This window comes from Macadamia integrifolia, chromosome 3, assembly GCF_013358625.1.
Source record: "Macadamia integrifolia cultivar HAES 741 chromosome 3, SCU_Mint_v3, whole genome shotgun sequence".
In the NCBI taxonomy this organism is placed as follows: domain Eukaryota; kingdom Viridiplantae; phylum Streptophyta; class Magnoliopsida; order Proteales; family Proteaceae; genus Macadamia; species Macadamia integrifolia.
Window position 1 is genome coordinate 15,492,163 of NC_056559.1, and position 5,123 is coordinate 15,497,285.

Below are 5,123 nucleotides of genomic sequence, written 5' to 3' on the forward strand. Positions count from 1 at the left end.
AAAAAAAAAGTTTTTTTTTTGGGGGGGTGGGGGTGGGGTTGTTTAGGTACCGTTTGACAATGTTCCGTTTATGTCGTTTTTGCGTTTTCTTGTTCCCAGAAACGGAGAAATAACATAAAAAGCGTTTGATAAAATTATTCTGTTTCATTCATTTCTTGAAACATAAATCAAAATTTATGCCTATTTACAATTCTAAAAATGTTTTTGACGAAACAAGTTGGACTTGTTTCATTGTTTTTAGAAACGAATTTGAGAGAGAAAAAAAAAAAAGATAGTTGTGCCCGACAAATCTCTCAACTATTTAAACTTAAAAAGAGGCAATCGAACCCTCTCTCCTTTTTGGGCATCCGATGATAGTATTCGGTTTTTCAGTGACATTATGTTTGTAAAAAACGTTTTGAGAAACAGGTTTATCAAACACTAAAAAATCCGTTTTTGTTTCTGAAAACGTGAAAAGGCATTTCTGCTATTTCTAGACACAGAAACAGCATAAACGTTATCAAATAGTGCCTAATAGTCCTACTTGTTTTAACCCTTTCATAAAAAAATTTGCATGTAAAAGTTCAGAGAATAGAGCATCCTAATAAATGATGAATATGTATGGACTAAACCGGCATCCTTGCCGAATGCCTCGTCAAGGAAGGGCTCTACCTATTATTTAGCCATTAACCTTCAAATGATAAGAGACCGTTAAAACACACTCCATCACCCAAATGAACCATTGATCAGAAAACCCAACTCGGAAGAGAAGTTGCTTAAGAAAGCCTCATCCAACTTTATTATAGGCTTATTTGAGAGCCATTAAGCCAATATCACCTTTCCTAAAAGAGCATTTGATGAATGATCTCACGAGCAACATAAATAGTGCGTTGGTTGTGATAACAAGTCACATGATATGTAGCTTCTGAATCAAGCCACCAATTCTCATCTTTTTCTAGTAAGAAAGATTCTCTAATCATAGTACCATGTCACCATCCTCTATCACATTGGCTTGTTTTTGTTTTTCATTTTGATTTTGGTATTGTCGCACAAAAAGATGTTATTTGCCATAAACAGACAAAAAATTTTCATTTTTCTATCTCTCATATTCTCCTTTTGGAATTTCTCTCTCAGAAAAAGTTCAGTATATTGTGCCAGTATATCGTTGTCAGTATATCGCAAGTTAGCACTCATTGTGTCTATCTCTTTTCCCCTTTTAAAATGACTCCTCTACTGCTCTTGTATGATATCTCATCCGGTGGCCCCATTAATGTTGTCTGCTAACTTATCGTATACTCAAAGTATTCCTATCCCTCTCCTATCTTCATTTCAAGTCTGGACTAAAATTTTCTCTCCTTATTTTTGTGAGCTTTTTTTTTAGAATCCCCACCACCATATTCCTTGGACTCCACTAGTCCAAAGGTGCTGTGTAATGAGGTTACACAGGTTGGGTGTGACTGCGTATAATGAGGATTACCCTTGGGCCAAAACAGTAAACCAAGTAGATACAAGGAGTTCCTCGCTAGCAAAAAAAAGCATTAATGCCCATGTTTTGGATTTCTCTTTTGAATCCTGCGTACAAAATTGCTCTTCAATTTGATGATGCATAAGAAATCCTTTAATGCTATTTCAACATCTGCATGAAATGGTTGTTGCCCCAAATCCATTTCTTGTATATATGAAAAATCATAGTCCAAATTTTTTTTTTGAGAAAATGGGAATAAATGGTTGGAAATAGAATAAAATATAAAATAGGGCAAGGCTACACTTAAGACATGCATTGTCTTTAAAATAGTGACCCCTTTTACACTAGTTTTGGAAGAAATAACCATGTCTTGAAAGAAACCTATAAATCACAAGAGGCACATTTTTAATAAAGATATATCTATGCTTTCAGAGATTGATTAAGCTTTTATAAATCAACCTTAAAATAGTTATTCTAAAAAAGAAATACTATATATGTACATTCACATGTTGACATGGAAACACATTCATACACATCGCCCCATATAAGCACATCATAAAACGATGCTCCCATATAAAAATCAATTCTCATTTTAATAAACATCCAACTTGGGACTATTATTAATTTTTTCCTCTTAGAAGAATGAACAAAGAACACAAAGGAAGATTTTAGTTCTTTCTTATCATGGCATGAAAAAGAATGAGGTAATAAATAAGGTGCGAGAGATATTATTCAGTTGGGGATATGGTTGAAACTTGTAATCTAATGGATATGGGTGTACAGAGACCTATATTTACATGGAGCAATAAAAGAATGGGTGATGCCAATATCCATATTAGAATAGATAGTGATCTTTCTAATCTTTCTTGGAGGACTACTTTTGAGGAAGCCTTGATATTGGTATGCACAACAGTAGGATCGGATCATGCTCCTATTATCGTTGATACTGAGCGTCGCATCCTAAGGGGAAAAGACCTTTCAGATTTCAGGCTGTGTGGTTACGTCATCAGGTTTTCTCCCATGTTGTGTCTACTACTCCAAATGCTGACCATAGTATAAACCCCAGCTCTATGCTCTATAATAAATTATCTCTTTGTAGGGATACACTGTGTGAGTGGAATAAAGATCTTTTTGGCAATATACAAAAGAAGATTGAGGAGTTAAAGGATGAACTTATGCACTTACTGGCTGTACCACCATCAGTAGGGACCCAGGATCAGGAAAATTTGTTATTGAAATATTTAGATGAGGCCACGGCAGGGAGGAGATATTTTGGCACCAGAAATCAAGAATTTCTTAGCTTCAAAGTGGGGATTATAATACCAATTTTTTTCATGCTTCCACTATACAAAGGAGACAATACAATAAAATTCTGAAGTTGAATTCTCAACTGGGGTCTAGAATTCTTCAGAGCAAGAGGTGTACTCATAAATCTTAATATATTATCGCTCTCCGTTCATGAAAGAATAGATGAAGATGCCCTCCAAACAGAACTTTTTTCTACTCTCCATGTGTGGTGGAGGAGGATGATAAATTTTTATATCAGAGCGCAAGTTTAGAAGAGATGAAGGAGGCTTTGTTCTCTATGAGTCCTTTAAAGGCCCCTAGCCCAGACGGTTTCCCTCCCCTATTTTTCCAGAGGTTTTGGGACTTAATTAACTCATACCTCTTTCCCTTTGTTACTAACTTTTTCTCCGCATACTAGTTCCCACGAGATGATAATGATACTCTTGCGTGCTTAGTTCCGAAGGTGGGGTAACCAAAATCAGTCGAGCAATTTCGTCCCTTTAGCTTATGTGGCATTGCTTCAAAAGTGGTCACTAAGATTCTAGCAACGAGGTTGAAGTCCGTTATTCCACATGTAATTTCTCCAGCTTAGTCAGCCTTCATTCCTGAAAGATTGATATCTGACAATGTCTTCACGGCACATGAGATCTTTCACTACATCGAGAAGCGGAAAAAAGGCAAACAAGAAATATATGGGGCTCAAGTTGGATATGAAGCATGCATACTATAGGATGGAATGAGATTTCCTAGAGCAGATTATATTACAGTTGGGTTTCAACTCGAAGTTCACAGATCTAATCATGGCATGTGTGAGATCGGTTAGATATATGCTAGTGATCAATGGAGCCGAAAGAGGTTCTATATCTCCCTCTAGGGGTATCCAACAAGGTGACTCACTATCTCTATCTTTGTTCCTTATCTGTTCTCAAGGACTAAGTAGTCTCCTAGCTTAAGCAAATTCAAAGAACCTCATCCATAGTATTAAGGTGAAGAATAGGGCTCCAACTATTACTCACCTACTTTTCCTAGATGATTGCCTGTTGTTCTCTGAAGATCGCCTCTAGGAGATATGTTGTTTAAAGGATTTCCTAGACATTTATTGCAAAGCAAGTGGTTAAGAAATTAACCTAAAGAAGTTCACCATGTGTTTCAGCCCTAATACACCATTCAAATAAAGCGATAGTTTTCTAGAGTCTTGAAAATTCCATACACAGATGCCCTCAAAAATATTTGGGGCTGCCTGTAGTTTTTGGAGTATCGAAGGCAGATCTCTATCAGGACATCAATGATAGAACCTCAAAGCGGCTTCAAGGGTGGACGCAATAGTACCTCTCCCAAGTGGGTAAGGAAGTTTTATCAAATCATTTACTCTATCTATGGCAAATTACACATACACTCATTTTAGTTTGCCAACATCCTTTCACAATCGGGTGAGTAAAGAGGCGGCTAGATTTTTCTAGGGAGATAAGGATAACCATAGTAAGATCTATTAGGTGTCTTGGAAGAAGCTATGTAGATCCAAGGACATAGGAGGCTTAGGATTTCGTGATCCTCATTTGCATATTCAGGCTATGCTTGCCAAGGTGGTTTGGCATTTGTTTCAGGTCTCAAGTTCGTGTTGGGATACTTTCTTAAAGGCTATTTATTTCCTTAATAGGGATTTTCTGTCAGCCTCCATGGGTCATCAACCATCTTGGGTGTGGCGTAGTATCTTATAAGGGAGGAAAATTCTTAAAGCAGGTCTTTTATGGAAGGTGGGGAGGGGGAACCAAATTAATATTTGGGAAGATGATTGGATTCCATCTTTGCCTAATTTTCGCACCCAACTCTCTCGTAGACCAACTGACTCAGTGGTTATGGTCTTTGATCTTATAGATGAGATAGATCGTCTAGAATGTGGACCTCGTGCATGAATTATTCATCCTTCCCAAGGCAAAGGCAATTCTCAAAATTCCTTTAGCTCTCTTCCCTCAAGATGATTTTTTGGTGTGGGGGGCCTCGAAAGATGGGAGTTTTGTGGATTATTATCATTAGGCATAGAAGGGAGGAGCCATATGAGATGAAAATCTCACGTACGGTTCTGTAGCGGGGATTCTTTGAATAGAATGAACGACCGTAACATATGTCGCTCAATCTGAAGGAGATATGTGGAAGTGTACAGAATTATTATAAAGCTATGCGACTAGAAATTGACCCCTATGATAAAAGTTATATACTCTATAACATAGGCCTTAGGGTAATTCTTTGTAAAATGAAATTTCAATAACAATAAAAAAAAAAAAAAGGCTTTTGTCTCGTTACCGAGGACCTTGTTTCAAAAAAAATATGTCGTCTAGGTGCTTTAATGGATTAACTAGTAAAAGGCCTAAAGCCGGAAGTGATCTTATAAACT